At 52.2% G+C, this 20,450-nt stretch overlaps 1 long non-coding RNA gene across 8 annotated transcripts in view; it reads right to left on the bottom strand.

Annotated features, from left to right (window-relative positions):
- The window catches only part of LOC140849672 (uncharacterized), a 78,141-nt gene that overhangs the window by 14,172 nt on the left and 43,519 nt on the right, over positions 1–20,450 (bottom strand). For 6 of the 8 annotated variants that reach the window (XR_012131843.1, XR_012131841.1, XR_012131846.1 and 3 more), the window contains one exon: positions 21–10,647. This is a non-coding gene — a long non-coding RNA (uncharacterized lncRNA). The remainder of the gene's footprint in view (positions 1–20; positions 10,648–20,450) is intronic. The other 2 variants (XR_012131842.1, XR_012131844.1) reach the window with 2 other exon arrangements.

Genomic DNA, 20,450 nt, shown 5'->3' on the forward strand with positions numbered 1-20,450 from the left:
TCCCCAGTGAGGTTTGTTACCTTGCTGTCTTCTTAGTCCAAGTCCAAGGTAGTGCACGGGACCGGCAGAATCCAGGTCATCAGCCCGCGCCCTGGCCGTAAGGGGTCTGTGAAACCAGTACCCAGCACCTCCTACCCCATTGCTACCGTGGGAGGTGAGCACGGCTTCCTAAGGCAGTGGCCTACCCACACAAGAAGGGTGTAGATAGTGGACGCCCAGAGCAGCAACCACTCTCTCCTCTGCCTGTAGGAGTCAGAGCAGCGTGACGCCTCAGATCATGCAGTGATGGTGCAACGTGGGGGCAGCCAAGGAGACTTTTGTTAGATGGGGACTTCAGAGGGCGGTTGACATTCCCTGACCTCATGGAACGCTGGTAGAAATCCTGGCAGGCAGAAATTACCCCTATTTACAGCTTAGCAAACTGAGCCGGTGCGGATTGCAGGCCGTGAGCTGGCTGGAGGCTGACGCGCAGCTTGGGAGCCCGGCCCAGACACCAGGCGGGCAGTGTCCAGGGCAGGGGGAGAGGGCAACGGTGCGGCTGCCTGGACCGGCCGCCACCTGGCTGCTGCTCAGGAAGCTGACACACATCACTGAGGGTCGTGCGTGGAGTGCCACTGTGTGCCCCTAAGGGTGACCACAAGCCCGGAGCGGGGTGACGGGGGCGGACAGGGGCAGCCGACGTGCCCAGGAGAACCAGCGGCAGAGCGGGACGAACGCCCAACCCTGTCCGGACCCCCAGGCCGCGCTCCAGCTCCCACGCTGCCCCTCCTCTTCCGGTGTCCCGGGTACCCGAGGCTGGCGAGCGCCGCCAGGCACTGCGGCCCTGCCCCGCAGACCCCACCTTAAGTGTCGGGTACTCCTGCACCTCCAGGGTCATGGGCAGCTGGTTGGCGGACTTCTGCACCGCCATCTTGACTCAGGCCAGAACATCACGTGGGGAGAGGAAGCAACGCGGGCCGGGCCGGGCACGACGCCACGGCGCCGTCAGCGGCGGGCCTACGCGTCTGCACCAATCGTGTCGACCCACCGGCCCCTGGCGGAAAGGCTGGGCGCGAGGCGTGCGCTCCCGAGGCGTCCGGCCAGACCAATTACCGCCGGCCTTTCTCCCGTTCAGCCAACCAGTGGGAAGCCCGCTGGGCGGCGAGGCCTTTCCCCAGTTGCCTTCGGGTCCCCAAATAAACTGTTACGAGGCATGGGCCGCCCAGAGGTGGCGGTGGGGATGTGGGTGGGGAACATTGCGGGTGTGGCTGTCGGGCGGGAGCACTTGGAGGCAGTGGTCCGTCTTCGGGTGGCCCCTCATGGTAGCAATCCCTCCCACCAGCGACCCCCGGTGACAGTGACTCCAGGCAGTGACCCCGTGAAGCAGCGATTTCCCGTGGCAGCGTCTCCCAGACCCCCGCAGGCCACGTGCCGTCAGCTCACTGCCTGCCTTTGGCCCACTTCAGAGGAGCTGCTGGGGTTTGGCGGGAGCCTTGGGTTTCAAAGCGCAAGGGGTGGGGGTGTGGGGGAGGGAATGGCTTGAAACTAATCCACAGAAGGGAAGCTCCCCAACCGTGGCCAGGGACCGGGCGCCCTCTTTGCCCTTGGTCCTGGCCTCCAGTGCTGCTCTAGCTCCATTTCAACTATGTCCCATTCTTACCCTTTCATATGGAACTAGACTTTTTCCCATTTTAAAATAGAAATGAAAGTAATTAGAAGACTTACAGATGAAAGCATCTCGTTTCACATTTTATATTTTTTTCAGTATTTAAGAAAATGTTTAGTGTTTAGGAAAATACATACATAAGGCAAGACAGGGAAGCCACTGTTGCCTAAGTAGGAGCTGCCAGGACCCTCTGCCCAGGCCTCCCGCGCTGTGCAGCATCCTAGCAAAATACCTGGGATAACCGCACAAGGGTTAGACGCAGCTTCCTGTCCTGGGCAAAACCAAGCTCCTTGCATCCGATCACGTCCACAGGAGCGATTTCATTCAGGTCATCAGAAGGCCAATCAAACCTTCTTCCCATGGTGAGTGGACACAGCACCCTGAGAGTGTCCACACCTGTCTCTGAAGTGTGTACAGTGAGATGCATGAGGGTGGGTTCCTGGGTGCAGCATCCACCTCTCAGGAGACATTTGGTGTGAAATCCCCAATGTTGGACTAGAAAAATTCTGTTCTAGAATTTTAAAAACCCTTACCAATAAGAAAAAGTTACCAAGATTGGTCATTTCTGCTCATCACAAATCATCAGGACAGTAGTGTTCCCGTCTCGGAGGTCTAGAAAGTTGTTTTTGTATTTCAAGGAGAAAAACTAAGTTTGCAGTGAGCACCTGCAGCTTTGGAAAACTGTATTATTTAACAAAGCTGTCCTGTTTCCAAATTTATAAGTTTAAAAGTGAAATAGGTTGCATTCCAAGTTGTCAATCAAATAGATTCTCTATTTTAGTGCTTTTTTCCCAATAGGAACTTGTATTCAGGGAAAGGTTAAGTCTCCTCCTCTAGGTTCACAGAACCTTCCAACTCTTTCAAAAAAATTAAGATATATTGGACAGCCAACACCTCAAGTGAGTTTAAGGTGTGCAGTGTACGATTTTGATATGTTTGTTTATACAAGAGTATGATTACCCTTGTAGCATTAGCTAACACCTCTGTAGGGTCAGAAACATAATCATCACTTCTAGTGTCAGGAACAATTAAGGTCTAGTCACTCAGTAAGTTTAATGTTCATAACAACTTAGTTGTCTTTAATCACTGTGCTGGGTATTAGGTCTCAGACTTACTTATCTACTAGCCGCAAGTATGTGCCCTTAGACATCCCCCTCATTCTTCCTGCACCCCACCCCCAGCCACTGGTAACAACCATTATACTCTGCTTTTATGATTCCAGTTTCTTATATTCCATATGAGATATCATACACTAGTTGTCTTTCTCTAACTTTTTTTATCACTAAGTATAATGACCTCAAGTTCCATCCATGTTGTTGCAAATGACAACCTTTTTATTCTCATGGCTGAATAGTATTCTAATGTCTACATATCTATCTATGCCACATCTATATCCATTTACCCATGGACACTTAGGTTGTTTCCATATCTTGCCTCTCGTGAATCATTCTGCAGTAAACGAGGGAGTGCAGATCATGTTGGTCCTCTGTCCTCATTTCCTTCGGATGTACACTCACAAGTAGGATTGCTGGTCATGTGGCATTTCTCATCTTCACTGTGCTGAGAACCCTCCATACTGGTTTCCATAGTGGGTGACCCATGTGCCTTCCCACCAGCAGTGCACGAGGCTTCCCTTTCCTCCACATTCTCCCAGCACTTATCTCGTATCCTTGTTGACAGCCATCCTGACAGGTGACACGACATCTTGTCATGCCCTTGATTTGCATCTCCCTGGTAGAGTGATGCTGAGCTCCTTGTCAATGCCTGTTGATCATTAGAATGTCTTCTCTGGAATAATGCCTTTTTAGTTTCTATGCACATTTTTAAATCAGATTGTTTGGTTTGGGTTTTTTTTGTTGTTGTTACTGTATGAATTCTTTATAGATTTTTGGTTATTAACTCCTTATCCAACATATGGCTTGCAAAGTTTTTCTACCATTCTGTAGGTTGCCATTCTCTTTGTTTCTGTCATTCAATTTGATTTTTTTGTGCATAAGCTTTTAATTAAATCTGATTTAATCCCACTCATTTTTTTTTGTGTCATATCCAAAAACAAATAAAAAACAAGCCAAGATATCAATGTCAACCAGCTTCTTCCCTGTTTTCTTCTAGGAATTTTAGGGTTTTAGGTCTTATGTTTAAGTCTAATACATCTTGATTTTTATGAGTGGTGTAAGAGAAGGGTGCAATTTCATTTTCCTGTGTGTGGTGATCCAGTTTTCCCGGCACCATTTGTTGAAGAGACTGTCCTTTCCCCAATGGATGTTCCTGACTCCCTTATCAATTATTACTTGACCCTGTATGTAGGGGTTTAATTCTGGACTCTCTATTCTGTTCCACTGGCCCATGTCTCTATTTTTGTGCAGTACCATACTGTTTGAATCACTATAGCATAATATAGCTTCAAATCATGTCCACTTTTTTAGTAGGAAGATTCTTCTCAACTACAGGACTCTCCATAAGAGGATCTTTAACCCTAAGTTGTTGCACATGACCCCCAAAATGTACCAGCCGCAATAACTGGCAAAAAGGGTGAGTGGGGGTGTGTAAGAAAACTGCCCTGCTGCCCAAGACCCCATTTCTGAGAGAAGAGAACCCAAACACCCTCAGAGGGAAAGACGTTCTTGGTTGGCCTTGTTCTCTAGACTGACACATGCTGAAAAATACCACTGCCTGAAATTATAAATTATTTTTGGTCTAATTTGTTAGAAGGCCCTGAGAAATGATCAGTGACATCTTCTGTTTTGGACTTTCTCTGCTAAAAGAGCTCACACAGGTGCCGGCTGGGATAGGGACACAAGGCGTTGTGTCCATCTCGTTCCTTGGGACAGTGGTGGGAACCACAGAATGCTGAGACCAAGGGGCTGACATCCAGGTCCACTCCCTCCACAGCTGTCCTAAAGTGACAGGTGAGCCACGTTTTATGCTGTGCAGCTAAAATATGTTCAAGTAATTGTGTTTGTAAGAGCATTTCAGGAATCACTATTAGATCAAACCACCTTCAATATTCCCCACCCTGGAAGAGCATGTCAATCATGCAGGGAGTCTAGAAAAAGGAGACATAGGCTCTTTACAGGTATTAATGTCAAATGGAACATCTTCAAGGGTTAACTAGGACAATGGATACTGCCACCTTCATGGGTTTGCTATTCATTGTCACAGAAAGGTCACAGTGAGACCACCTTGGACCGTCTGTGTAGAGGTCACAATTTACGCCTACACATTTAGATGTGTGTGGGATACCTGTGTTAGTGGAGGTTATTTACTGGAATGGAGGGCAAAAGCCATGTGTGTGTTTTCTTACACACAGCAACTGTACACCTTTGGGATTCCAGACCTGACTCCAATGTGCGTGTGCATGACAGGGGGTCTTCCCACACACAACACCAAGCAATTCTGTAACACTGGAAGGGTCTCCGACACAGCCCGATTCCCGAGGGCTCCATCCTCCAAGACTGCCCTCCAACCTCCAGACCCAGAGGTCGCAAGACCCCCAGGCAGTTACCCTGTGCTTCTGACCTACCGGCTACAGATTGGAGGTTCCCATCCCACAATCTTCCCTTAGGTTCAATTAATTTGCTAGAGTGGCTCACAGAACTCAGGAAAACACTTAATACTTACCAGTTTACTAAAGGATACTGTAAAGGATACAAGATGAAGAGATCCATAGGGCAAGGTCCCAAATAAAGGAGCTTCTATCCTCATGGACCCGGGGGCCTGGCTCCATGGCATGTAGAAACTTTAAGGTTTCCCAAGGTGGAAGCTCCTTCCCAGAGAAGCAAGATGCAAGAAACCTGTATGCTCCACATGGGGTTTTGTGAGGGCTTCAAGGCATAGTCATTGGCCACTGGCTGATTTAACCTCCAGTCCCTGCCCTTGGGGTGGGGTCCAAGAGCCTCATGAACATGACAAGACACCCATTTCACCTTAAAGGCTCTGAAGTGTTTTCAGGAACTGAGGATGAAGAGCAAATATACCTGGGAAATATATATTTTGTCATCTGAATGACCAAATATGTGTTTCTTTTAAGTCATTGTCTTGCACCTTGTGATTGCACATGGTCTCTCGATCCCCAATCTCCCAGCACCTACTCCTTCTACTGCATTCATCTGTCCACATGTCTAGCTTTTAATATGTATATTTTCACACTTATTGAGACTGTGTATATCATTGTCTGGTATTCTTGTTACTACTGTATGATCAGTAAGTTCCTATAAGCTCTGCTTTAACAAAAAGATACACCACACTGATAGAGTTGAACTATCCCGCATTTTAGTGGGTAGTCACTTTATCTACAGGGTGTTTAAAAGAAACACTTTTTTGTAGAGGGGATTCTAGGAAGATGGCTGAATAGTAAGCACTGTGAAGGGAGATCCAGTCTCCCCATCTGGGCAACAGGTGAGTGGCAAATCTGACTGATGTAACCATGTTGGATGAACACTACAAGGACAGTAATTTACGAGCTGGCTCCCCTCTGCCTCGCCATCCTCAACACAAACAAAAAACACTCCCTTGGTTCCCGCAGAGCACCGGTTCCCCACGTTCACTCCTAAACTTCCTCCCCCTTGCCTGCTCACCTGCTGGGCACTTAGGAATGTTACAGATAAGGAAGCAGAAAGATATATATGCTCCCTTTGCCTTCGTTTGGGGCTCAGACTTTCTGGGAGATGACTCCCTCTGAGCCCGCTGGTGTGAAATAAAGCCTCAACACTCTGAGACCTCTGAGTGCTGCTTGGTTTTTCCGTCGGTGATCCAGTCCAGGCTTTTTTTCGGGATTTTCCATAACAACTTCCAGGAGGAAGCACTGGGCAGAAAACTGGGGGGTATTTCATTCAGTTTCAGCTCCTAGCACAGCAGCAGCTACCCACCCCCAGCCACGCAGCAGGCACGTGTCCTGGAGGAACTTGCACTCAGTTTTCAGGAGCCAAGGTGGGCACAAAAGACCCCCATCCAAATATCGGGGATGTGCACTTTGCAGATTGCTGCTGCAGATCACAAAGGTGCAGACACAGAGGTGGCAGCCATTGTTGTCCCCTACTGTTGCAAGACACCCCCCTCCAGCTAGAGTGACATTCAGGGCTGGTGCTCTTCCTCTCCTGCTCTCTTTTTCCCGTTTTGGGAGCTAGACATTAAAGACTAGGACATTCAAAATAGGACACTCAAAGGCAGCTACATCCAAGGGAGAATTTACAACTCCCTCACACATGCCCAGGGAGGGGCTCTGACTCAGACAGACTTGAAAAGACTTTACATTCCACGTGAGGCTGATCCTTGCCCAGAGACAGCCTCCAACAAGCACAGGAAAACAAAACCAGTTCACACACAAGAACAGCAAACCCTGAGAAGAGGGAGCATCTGGTTTCCAGAGTTCCCACATAATCAGATCCAAATGTCCAGGTGTAACTCCAGGGAGAGGAAACCCCGGGGCAAAATACCTCTAAAAACAGAGATCAGTCAAAGGGAGAAATAAAGTTTAAAACCCACTTACTGCTTACAGACTGCAGTCCAGGGCCATCTGTCTCCTCTGCTACCTAAGGAAGAAAGCCAGCCCCTCCCCTTTAACTCTTAGGTTCAGACACACCCTCTGTTGCTCAGGTATCACCCATTGACATGGAGATGAACCTCTCACCACCCTTAAGGATACACAAATGCACAGAGGCCAGGCAAAATAATCTGGAAATGTTACAATTTTATCCACAGGCCACCCCTCCGGAAATCTCGCTTTACAATCTACTCGTTCCCTTCTTCCGCAATGGTCCCTGGGTGAGAAAACTGGAGAACTGTGTCCAGACTAATGACATAACAATAGCAACAGCAATAAATTTATGACAATCCTCAAACCAGATGATTCAGCTAGATTCAAAGACTTATGCAGATTCAGTCCATAGCCCGTCTACTCCATACACAGGCAGTGGCTGAGGGTGCAGAGCAATCATCACACAGCAGCTGCAGCCTGGGGGCGCATTCAGGCCACAAGGACTGTAGGGGAAAATAACCTTAAGGGCGACTGTAAGGCCGGAGGCACTGGAGGAGAGGGTGAAGACCGTGCAGGCAGAGCAGAGACAGCGCCAAGTAGCTCTGAGCCGTATGGGGAAGGAACGAACAGTTCTTCCTGGATGCCAGTCCCATGACTTGCCACAAACCCTGGATGCAGATCCCCTCCATCTGGAAGGAGACTTCCGGCTGTCCATCACCCAACCCCGAGCCAATAAAAATTCCCCACCTACCCCTAGCACAGCCCACTTCCCCCCTTCCCTGTTCTCTTAAAAAATCCCCACCTCCCCTCCTGGGCGTGACTTCCCCGGCCTGTGATAGCCAGACCTGGGAAAATCACCCGGGGAATTGCGCTTAAATAAACTGCCTGGCCCTTTGTTGCCTCTCGTCGCGTGCTTATTTTGGCTACTATTTATCTTACAGTGATAAGATACATGTTTTAAAGACACCAGCATAGGCAAATCTTGTCCATCAGGTAGGATACATGCAGGAGAGGGGTCCTGTGATAGGACAGTGGCAGGAACGGGATCTCGTCCTGGCCTAGTTACCAGACTTTCACCCCCCTCCCCGTGGGAGTTACAGATGGGTCGATACACAGGGCTACGGGAGGTGCATGCACTGGCTGTAAAGATAAAACAAAACTTCCCCGCAAGATGCTCTGACCTCCTGGACGTTTCGGATACACTACCGTGACCTTTGGGGGCCATTCAGCTGATATTCCAGGAATACACAGGAGGCCGTGACCTTTGGGGGCCATTCAGCTGATATTCCAGGAATACACAGGAGGCCAGCTTCCAGGCCTTTCCCCCAAGGTGCCAGAAGGGCCAGCCATCACTGCTCTGTGTATCGAAATGTCCACGGCCAGGTCCACTCAACAGTGTCTCCAGGGCTTAATGCAGTTGGGGCTGGCAGCAGGATGTTGCTCTGCTGGCCGTATCCTGGCTTCACTAGCTCTTGTTTGGTTTGGACGTACAGCTGTACGGGAGAGGCGGCCCGGTGCGTGAGCGCATCCACAGGGCTCGGAGCTCCTTCACGGGGCTTCTCATTCGAATGCCACAGCAGTGTCCACAGGCGACCTGACCAACCCCGTAGACTATTGGTGTCCGACTTCAGGCCAGATTTCAACAAACCGCTGTACCTCTCTATCATGCCTGCCCCAGTAGGATTATATGGTACATGAAATTTCCATTTTATTCCTAACTGCTGCACCCATTCTTGTAACCCATGTCCAGTAAAGTGGGTGCCTTGATGGCTTTCAATCACCTGTGGCCGGCCATATGCTGTACAGAGACGCTCCAGGCCCCTCTTGGTGGTTTGCTGATCCACTACTCCAGTAGACATGTTCACACAAGGTATGGCATACAGACATACTTCTGATATGGGCAGAGGCCCAATATAGTCTATTTGCCAGCTGACAAGGGGTATTGGCCTTCCTATTGTCCCATGTTGCTGTGGGACTCAGTGTAAGTCCCTCTTAGAGCGCACAAGGCACTCCCCTTCCAGGTTCTGCTGACTTCTTCAAAGGTCAATGGCAAGCCACATCTAAGGACTAAAGCCCACGTTGTCTTTTATGCAACGTGCAACAAACGCTGGTGTAGCCCCTGGGCCACCTCAGAGGCAGGCTTTCCTTCTACCCAGCGCACCTGGGCCAACGTGTCTGCCTCTTCACTCCCTGGGGACGCCAAAGGCAAATGGCCAGTCACATGATATACAGTAACTGTCTTAAGTCTGACCAGAGGCCCATAGGTCTTGCCACAACTCTTGCCCCTAAAGGGGCCAGTGACCAACCATCAGTTGGCATGATACCATGTCGGTAGCCACACGGTCAAGCCCAATAGAATGCCCAGCTGTTAGTGCAGTTATGTGGGAAGGCTCCTGTGTGATCATGAGCCATACTGCCCGCAACTCAGCCCACTGACTGCTCTTCCCCTCTCCATCCAACTTCTATACTGTCTCAGTCTTAGGATGCAGAGCAAGAGCCCTCAACTTTGGGGCTGCCCATGACTGGAGCTGTCTGTGTACCAAGCATCTTCAGGTATAGGGGCTTTTCTGTCCTGATAAGGAGTCTCGGCTACCAAGGGCTGAAAAGCAAGTTCTTCCTGCTTTCCACTGGTGTAGGTCACCGGCCCCAATAAGCACTGGAGTCCTCCACTTAAGGGGCTAGTAGAGAAGGCACTGTGCTGCTGTAAATATGTGCCCCATTTGGCCAGTGTAGGTGTCTGTGCCACGGCACTCCATGGCCTTTGGGTCCAGTCGCGCACCCACCCCGTGATGGGATAGGTGGTTATTACCTTGGTCGGAGCTGTTCCTGTGATGGGCTCCATAGCCAGCAAGGCCTGGTACACAGCAGCCAGTTGCTTCTCTATCAAGGTGTACCGGATCTCTGCTCCTTTCCATAGTTGTGACCAGAAACCAGGAGGTTGCTGTGTCCATTCAAGCCACTGCCAACGGCCCCATCTGTAACTATCTTCAGTTATGTGAACGTATGTTTACAGGGCCTTGATGAATCCATTACATTCAAGGCCTAGATAGCTTTGTCCACTTGGCAGCAGTAAAGGCAGCTGCACATGTCTCATCCCAGTCCCACCTGATGCCCTTTCGTACCAACCGGTATAAGGGCTTCAGAATTTGTGCCAAGTGCAGGATAAACACTCTCCAGTACCCCAAAAGACCCAAAACTCTTGTAATACTGCCACAGTGGTAGGGGTGGGGAAAGCCTGGACCTTGTCTATGACTGTTTCAGGAACTTTAGTTTTACCCGACCAGACAACCCCCAAGAATTTCACAGACAAACAGGGTCCCTGAAGCTTGGTGCTGTTCACAGCCCGTCCTTTTTCCTGTAGATGTTGCAGCAGTCTAGGAACTGCCCCTTCTAAATCTGAAAGAGAATCACATGTGAGCAAAATATCATCAATGTAGTGATAAGACAGCACTGTTTGCGGTTTCTTCCACGTGGCCAAGTCCTGGGCTGCAAGTCCATGACAGATGGTGGGATCGTGGAGATGTCCCTGTGGAAGGACAGTGAATGTCCACTGCCGGCCTTCCCACGTGAAAGCAAACTGTTCCTGGCTTTCCTGTGCTATGTCAATGGAGAAGAAAGCATTAGCGAGGCCTACTACATAATGATACGCTCCCAGCTCATGGCTGAGGGTGTCCAGAATGTCTGCTGTAGAGGGGACGGCAGCGTGCAAAGGGGGTGTGACTTTATTCAATTCCCTGTACTCTACAGTCATACGCCAGGAGCCGTCTGGCTTTCTCACTGGCCACACTGGGGAATTAAAGGGACTATGAGCGGGCTTTATGATGCCCACCCTCTCCAACTCCTGGAGAGTTTCTCCAGTTTCCTTGTGACCCCCAGGCAATTTATACTGCTTATTATTTGTCACCCACCGAGGTACAGGCAGAGCTATAGGTGGGTACTTAGCATGTCCCCTCAGAACTGCCTTTACCACACATACCCTCAGTCTGAACTCACCTGCAGTGGTCTATAACCACAGGCTCTGCAGGATATCTACCCCCAAAATATATTCAGAGATGGGAAAAATGTACATGGTATACGCCTTTGGGGGTAAACGCCCTATCCCCAATGGGATCTGGGCTTTCTTCACTCTAACTGCCTTTCCCCCATAGCCACCTATCACAGCAGGGGGCCCAGGAAAACACTCAGGGTTGGCATGAATCAGAGAATATTCAGCGCCTGTGTCCACCAGCCTCAGGACATGTACATTAACAGAGGACCAATGAATTGCTAATTCTACATGTGGCCTCCCGTCCCCACCATGTCCCCCAAGATGGGGACTTTGACCCTCCCCTCAGTCGAACCGCAATGCCCAATCATCCTCCTGTGGGGGTGAGGGCCAGGAGAATCCTGAGTACTGTCTCCCATGAAGTTTTGAAGGGACATAGGCCGGGCATGAGGCCTTGACTCTGGTTTCTGTGTCCTGGACCTCAGTGGTTGGAACTGCAGCTCTGGCTTTAATTGGTGCCACAGTTCTGACAATATTCTATTGGGCTGCCCATCGAGGTTTTCTTTTACTACCCAGGCCTTTATCAAATCAACCCACATCTGAGTCCTGGAGACCTCCATGGGGGGCCTTTTGCAAGTCTCCTCTCAGTTGTGGCGCATACTTCCCTCCGTGCCCTTATTATTTCAACCTGGATCTGCTAAAGTATGAGTACCCTCACTTAAGGTTGCCCCAGGTGGGGGACAAGAGTATTCACTAGGGACCCAAAGAGAGATGGGGGAGCTGTATGCAGCACCAGGTTTCTCATTCCTATAGAGAACACCTCCTCATCAGGGTCCTGGGGGTCCATATTATAGATGATGTTTTTCATGCCCAATTCCCACAGTACCTGTTGGAGCTCTGCATACGTTTTTCAACTACTGGGAGAATGTTAAATCACCCTGATTAGGCCAAACTATCCTGATAGCAGCTGTCAGCCATTCCAGGAGTGATGGGCATTTTGGAACTGCTGCCAGAGGGAACAGTGAGTCATCAGGGAAGTCGTTCTACTCATCTCAGTACCTGACACAACAACGTTTTCCACCCCCATATCCCAGAGACGTAAAAGCCATGTAGGCAGAGATTCCAATGGCCTCTGCCTATACCGGACATTCATGTCCACCAGCTCATCATGGGTGTAGGGGCGGAGCATGGAGGGCTCCACAACCTGGGGAGGGGGCTGCTCCTCCCCGAGGAGCCCGCGGTTGTTTTGTAATTTTCTTAATTACAGCTGGGCAGGTCTCTGAAACAGGAAAAGATGGTACCTCTGGGCGGTGGCCTGGGTAGTGGAACCGCCAATGGCCCCGCCTCCTCCTCTTCTCCCTCAGGCTTCTCCCTCCACCAATGGCTCCTCCTCCACCATTTTCAGGGCTGAAGGCACCACTCTTTCCTCCCCATCCCCTACGGCCTCCTGCAACATGGCTTTTTCTGCTGCCTCCCCTCTTGCCGCTAAGGAATCTTCTAGGAGGGTGACCTGTCTTTCCAGTAACTGTCTCTCTTCTTTAACAGCATCCCATAGATTTATCGCCCAGCTCCTTGAAGTGATGTTGAAGTCCCTCTCTCTCATCACTAACCGGCTCAATAATCCTTTCTCCTATATAACATTTCCCACTATCTGGATGAAAAGAGACCCTACAGTACCAGTCGCTACACAACCCCCTAAGGTCTCCAATCAGTCTTCTAACTCACAGAGGACTAATTCTGCAGCTTCCGGTGTTTCCACCCTTCCCCAGTTCTGGGTAAGGCCCCACCCCTCTAAGAGGTACTTTACCCTAGACCACTTCCCCACTAGGGGTTCCCAACTTGGAAGTCCCACAGCTGGGGGGTAACAGGTGAATGAGCACCCTCTGCTGCTGCAGCCTTTGGGGCCTCCCCACCATCCACAGGAGCAGCCCTCCCAAAGGTCATACCCATTATGACAGATTTCAGGTTCAGAGGCATCCTGCTGACTACGCCAGATATAAGTCCGGGGAGAGGAAATCCTGCAGCAAAATACCTCTAAAAACTGATATCAGTCGAAGGGAGAAATAAAGCTTAAAACCTGTTTATTGCTTACAGACTGCAGTCCGGGGCTCTCTCTCTTCTCTGCTCCAGAAGGAAGCAAGCAGCCCCTCCCCTTAAACTCTCAGGTGCAGACAGGCCATTGGCTGCCCAGGTTTACCAACTGACATGGAGATGAACTCTCCCCTATGAACTCTTTGAGGATATGCAAATGCACTAAAGCCAGGCGAGATAATCTGGAAATGTTATAATTTTACCCACGTCAGGTAACAAAATATCGCAAGGCAAACATACACACAGGAAAATATGGTCCTTTCTAAGGGAAAAAGAAAATAAACAGAAACTGAATGAAAAAAAGACCTAAGATGGATATCTTCTAGACAGAAACTTTAAAACAGTGGTCTTAAAGGTGTTTAAATAACTAAAAGGAGGACAGGGACCCAGAGGCCATGTGTGGGATGGACTATCACTGTGAATGCAGAGGTCACTGAATATGCCCACCAGGGCATACTGATTGGTCAGCAGCCAATGGGGCTAAAGGCTTTGCTGAGGAGGCAGCAACGGGGAAGGGGCAGCCTACTGCACGGGAGGGGTGAGGGGTGCTGCCTAGGAGCGGTACCTCCACTTGCTCGGATGAGCAGCCCTCTGTTGTCCGGGACCCGCGGTGTGAAGACCCTTCCTTCTGAAGTATCGCCTCATCTGTGATCGCCCAGGCCACCTGCAGCCCACCCCACACTCCATTCCCCTTTCCCTAACATTCGGCCCTCAGAACCGGCTATGACATGGGAGCCACTGGGGCAGCAAAGGAAGTAGATGCAGGGTCAGCATCCTGGCTACCTCCCCCCCATATCCCCCCAACCCCTCCTACCTCCCACCCCCCTACCACCCCCACCCCGCTTAGAATCACCATGGAAACCCTTGGGTGTAATGCTCATAAGGACCCCAGAGTGGATCAGTGCCACCTGATGAACTTCTAGCCACCTGCCAACTCTCAGGTTCCCATGGGTGGAGGATCAATGGTGTCCCCTGTGAAACCAAGGCTCCCTGATGCAAGCAGGCACTGGCAGGGGAACAGGTGACGTCAGTGGGGATGCGTGAAGGCCACCAGAAGTGACCTTAGGCCACAGTGAGAGCAGCCCAGCTATTGGCTGAATGGGCAGACTAAGATAAGAGCCACCAGCTGATTGGCCAGAGCCTGGAGGTGACGTCACAAAGAGGCTTTGCAACACACCAGGTGGATATAAAAACCAAATGCCAAGAGCCAGCCCAAGGAGAGGCGTAGCATTCTCACTATTCCTCATGTTGCTCACTGCACTCTGCGGTGCATCCCAAAATGACGCTCATGCCAATGCCCCATTACGCCTGCCCGGGGCCCCTTGTCCACACCCTACACAACAAGGTTACATTGGCATCCACCATCACGCCTCTTTGCAGCCCCATCAGCCTGTGCACCCACACCCAGCAACTCCTGGGTCTGGGTCCTCCAGTCAAGTCACTTAATCTCATATCCGCGATCCGCAGCTGGAGGTGGGTGGCTAGGAATCAGAGCACACTGGACCCCCTCACCACTGGGGAGACCCCTTGAGTGGAATGTCGGTGAGTGGGGAGAGAGCCCTGGGGTGAACTGGTGCTACCTGATGAACTGCCAGTTACCTGCCAGACCCGCGGCACCCTGCCGCAGTCCAGCACTGGGCCAGGCAGGGTGCACACAGAGGGCGCCGCCCATCTCGGGCTCAAGAGGAGCCCACCCAACCTGCTAAGGACCCTGAACCAGGGGTCAGACTGGAGCCCACTCTCCCAACTCCCCACGTGGCCAGCCAGTTCCCCAGATACCCAGCCTACCTCTGGGCGAACCAAAGGGCAAACAAACCTCCAGGATACCAGGTCTACCCACAAGCCCACTGACACAGGGCACCACAGGGGGAGCAAGTCCCCAGGACACTGACTGACCAGAAGCCACCACACCACAGCACCACAGGTGGCACAATTCCCCAGGATACTGGGTCGAACAGAAGTTATCCAACTCAGGGCACCACAGGAACAACAAGTATCCAGGACAACAGGCCAACTGGAAGTCCCACGACCTGGGGCACCACAGGGGAACAAATCCTGGGACACCAGGCCGAACAGAAGGCCCCTGACACAGGGCACCACAGGACCATTGAGTCCCCAGGACACCAGGCAACAGGACGCACCCCATCCCAGGTCACTGCAAGCCAAACAGATCCCTAGGACACCAGGCTGACCAGGAGCCCTCTGACCCAGGCACCATAGGGCCATTGAGTCCCCAGGACACCAGGGTGACCAGAAGCCTCCTAACCCAAGGCATCAGAGGGCCATCAAGTACCTGAACAGTAGGCTGACCAGAAGCCACCCAACCAAACGCACAAAAGGGACAGTGATCTGGAGGACACCAGAACACCTTGCCTTCCAGAAGCCCCCCCAGCTGAGGACACTAGAGAGACAGTGGGTTCCCAGATTAATTGGGGAACCAGAAGCCCCTGGCCCAGGGCACCACAGGACCATTGAGTCCCCAGGACACCAGGCACATGGGAAGTCCCCATCCCCATCTATCTCCCTCTGGACCCCTTACTCGTGCACACTGGAGCCCTTTGCTTCATTTTCTGCTGATACTCAAGTTCTCATCTGCCTGTGGCCATCAGGTCCTCTGCCAGGCCTAGGGGAAGTGGCTGGAAGAGGCTGCTACCTGGTAGAGGAGAAGTTCCTCACACCTGCCCTCATGAGTCCTGTCACCAAGGTACCTTCCAAATCAATGAGTCTGACAGATGCAGAGAATGGGGACAGTGGTCTCAGAGACATGTCACCACCCAGCAGTCTAGATTCCAGTCTCAACTCTGGGCTCAGGTGGTGCCTGCAACAGACGGAAAGTGATACACTGGCCCCGGGGACCCCTTCTGCCCTACCAGGATCCAGCGACTCTGTAAGAAATGCAGAAGACCAGGAGACGGGGCAGGAAGACCAACATGAACCCAACATGGACCATCTTGTCCCAGATACAAGAGTGAAGATGCCAGCCCAGGGTGACCTCCATCTTCCCAAGGAGGGGCCAGGCTTGGGAGTGTCTGTGAAGGCAGAGTTTGCCACCTCTGTCCCAACCATGCTCCAAAATGTCACTGTGTCATAGTTCATGCCAAGGTCTGGCCAGTGCTGGGAGCCATTTGGAGAGCCATAACCCTGATGGATCACTGTGCCAAAATGCTGCCAGGCCCACGGCCTGAAGATTTCTGGTTTGGGATAAGCTTCAGTCAAATATTCTGGGGGCATTTGATCTGGGGAGCTTTCGTCTTCTGGGAGCATCTCTTCAAAGGTAGAAAAGGATGCCAGGCCTCCAAAATAGACATGAGTTTGAGGTTGAAAAGCTGTCTCTGGCAAGGACAGTCCCAGACAAAGCTTAAGCCCAATTAGAGGGAAAGGCTACCTTAATGAAAACAAACTTTAATAGAAGTGGAGAAAATTAAGTTCTCTTTGAGCTGAAGGATTTGCTCATGACATCTGAAGGACAAAACTGAAGTACGAAAAATCTTTCTAAACTTGGTGTCCTGTAAAGGACATGAATGGAAGAATTCACCTGAGGCCCAGGCCTCGCTAGATGCTGCAGAGGAGGAAGGGGGCTGCCAGCTGGCTCCAGAGGAGACCCCAGCCCTGAGCACACAGGGGTCCCTGGCCGAGTTCCACCTTGTTCATTTCAGGACAGGAATTCCCACCTGGAGTAGGAGGTGACGGCCTTACAGGAAGAAGCCAAGCAGTTGTGCCGGCAGAACACCCAAATATACACAATGGAGATCTTCTACAGTGAAGTACAGGGATTTCTGGAAGCTTTTGCCACCCGGGAAACGTCTCTTCCCTTGGAAGGGGGGATGTTCCCTGCAGACCCTGCCCCCTGCAGGACAGAGAAGGGGAACTGGGGCAGAACGTTCGTCACCTAGGGTCAGTGGGAATAGGAGTTCTTAATCTACAAGAGTTTTGAATAAATGTGCTGGCTGTGCTGGCTGATGGTGATGCACCGCATGATGCAGTCTCCCATGTCACACAACCTCCGCCTTCTCCTCATGGCACGTCTTGACTGGCAACTGTCTTAAGTGACCTTCAGAACACTGCAATGGGGTGGCTGCCATTCTGACACGAAGTAAAGAAAAGCAGTGTCTGCATAGAGTTGCTCCTACATAGGCCTCTCCTTGACCATCTGTGCATGTGTTTCTGCACAGGACATTTCTAGCCTATCAGCATACAGATTTTTATGGATAAGACCTTTTCTGGCACTTGCATTCGTGTCTTCCCCCAGAGACCACTTGTAGCCTGTAGGCATACAGGTTTTCCTGGGTAGCCTCTTTCTAGCCCTTGCAATATCAGGTGCTCCTGCAGAGACCACTTTGGACCTGTCCACACGCAACTGTTCTACAGAGACAATGTCTGGCCTGACACTGCATACAGCCAGCTGGGGCAAAACTTGGGTTTGGACTTCGTCATGACTCCAAACTCCAGCCACAACAGTAGTCTTCTCGGCTGCAGGGTCCTATGTGACACAGGCCTTTGACAAGCAGAAGTGTGGGGAAGCCAGGGTGGAGAAGGGCCTGAAGTGTGGGTAAATGCCATGTCTTGGTGAGGAGGTGTGCAATGTGGTGGCAGGTAAGAGCTGAGCGGCCCAGGCAGGGGCGCATGCTTGGGCGTCACAAGTGGGCCCTTCTGCCCCTAGCCCATGATTCCACACTCTGAGAGAGCAGACACTGGTCCCTGACCGACGGGTATATGCCACCTAGAGGACGAGCCCCAGCCTCTCTGGCACCCTAAGAGGATTCCCTCCTGTGGATTAGTTTTAGGGCCTCCCTCTTCCCCATCAAAACCCAGGGACCGAGCCAGACCCCAGCAGCTGTTCCACTGAAAATGGCGAACAGAAGACGGTCGGCTGATGGCCCTCTGCAGGGGTCTTAGGAATGCTGCCAACAGGTCAGTGCCACGGGGATCACCACACCTCACGGGGTCAATACATCGTGGGGTCACCACCTCAGGAGTTACCAGCTCCAAGGGTCACTGCCACCAGGAATAATTTCCTACAGGGGTTACTGCAACCAGGAATCACTGCAACCACGAATTACTTAAGGAGTCACAGCCTCACGAGGTCACTGCCACCAGGAGTCACAACCATCAGATGCTCCACGCGGCACGCAGTCGCCTCCATAGCCACACCCATCGGGAATCCCCTACCCAAACTGACGTAGTGCTCTGAGTTGTCCTGGACTCCCCATGCCTCCTAACAGTCTCTGGCGGGGGGGGGGGGGACGCGATTTGACCTAATTCTAGATGTCTGGACACCTGAGAACCACACAAACAGCTCCTTCGGGGCGAAAACGTGCTCTACCAACCGAGCAGGTAGTCAATCAAGGCTAAGAGGTCAGCACAAGCTAGGGACCTGCCACTTCTATGCCCGGGAGCAGAGGTCCCAAATGGGTGGAGGAGGAGGATGATCACATGGAGACCAAAAGGCAGCATGGTGAGACCAGGGGCCCCTGCGGCAGTTGGGGAACATAATCAACATCTAAGCCCCTAGACACCAGCAGAGTTCCCACTTCCCTGGAGAGCAGTCCTGGGCATCTGGACTATCCTAGGCTCCCTGCAGAGGGCTCAAGAGAGACCACCCAGACAAGCTCCTCCTCTGCAGGGCACACAGGCACCACAACAGCCTGCCTCGCAAAACTGCCATCCAGAGGCAGCAGTGCCTCTAACCCAACTCCAAGCTGCTTCCGGCTGCCAGGGAGGTCAAGGTCAACAGAGTGCGGGCAGCGTGAAGGTCATAGGCCAAGTGCTGCAGACCCACCAGTGCCTGGGAAGAGGATGCAGGGCACAGAGACTTCTGATACCCCAAGGAGCCCCTCACCGGGACCTACCCAGGGGAGGCCCCGCAAAAGGAAAACACCCATGCCTCCGACGCTGCCATTGCCATGGCCACCTCGAGCACCGTGGGATCACGGCGAGCTGCCCCCTGCCTTGGAAATGTGCCTGCCTAGCCGCTGCCAAAGACCCGGGCACCGGGAAGGACAGCACTAACTCTGATGGAGAAATACCGCCCAGGAGGTCATGGCCGACGGAAGGGCTCCTCAACCGGCTGCTTCCTTCTCTCCACCTGCCCCGGAGGATGCAGGCTCCCTGAACTCGACCGGTCACAACTTAAAGATACCTGCTACCGATGCCAACATGGATGGCCTGTCTGCCAGGCCTCTAATCCCACCAGTCCCACATGAGGCCATGGGCAGCACAACTGCCAGCCTTCAGGCTGACTCAGACACAACCACAGGCCTCTTGCTCAGACACCCACCGCGCGGGCCGTCAACGTCCAGTCTCCCCTGGCCACATATGATGCTGTGGGAGGCACAAACGGCCTCGGACCTACATGCAACTCGGACTACGACCCGACGGACATGCCACTGCCCTCACGGACGGCACCTACAAGTCTCCCCTGGCCACAGACAAGGTCGTGGGCAGCACAACCGCCGACCTGAATGCTGACTCCTAGTCCGACTCTGAAGACAAACCAATGGATACAACGCCACCCTCACTGGCCATCATCTCACAGACCCCACAGGCCCAGACAAAGGCAAGGGCACCACAACCTTCGGCGTGAAGGCTGACTCCAATCCAGAAGAATAAACAATGGACATGACGCCACCCTCACTGGCCATCATCTCCTGGTCCCCCACTGCCCCAGACGAAGCCGTGGGCAGCACAACCTCCGGCCTGAAGGCTGACACCGACTCCGAACCAATAGACACGTCACCACCTTCGCTGGCCGTCATCTCCCGGTACCCCCAGGTGCCAGACAAAGCCCTGGGCTGCACAACTGCCAGCCTCCTGCGCACCTCAGCCGCCCACCATGCGGGCCATCATCGTCTGGTCTCCCCTGACCCCATACGATGCCGTGGGAGGGTCAAACGGCCTCAGCCCTACACCCAAGTCGGACTAGGACACAATGGACGTGCCACTGCACTCACAGACAGCACCTACAAGTATCACCTGGCCGCAGACAAGGACATGGGCAGCACAACCTCCGCCCTGAAGGCTGACTCCGACTCCGAAACAATGGACACAACACCACCCTCGACGATGTCTCCTGGCCCCACCTGGCCCCAGACAAAGCTGTGGGCTGCACAACCGCCGACCTGAAGATTGACTCCGACTCCATCTATGAAAACAAACAAACCAATGGACACAACGACACCCTCGCTGGCCGTCATCTCCCAGTCCCTCCCGCCCGAGACAAAGCCATGGGCAGCACAACCGCAGGACTGAAGGAT

Source organism: Manis javanica, chromosome 5 (assembly GCF_040802235.1).
Source record: "Manis javanica isolate MJ-LG chromosome 5, MJ_LKY, whole genome shotgun sequence".
Taxonomy (NCBI): Eukaryota; Metazoa; Chordata; class Mammalia; order Pholidota; family Manidae; genus Manis; species Manis javanica.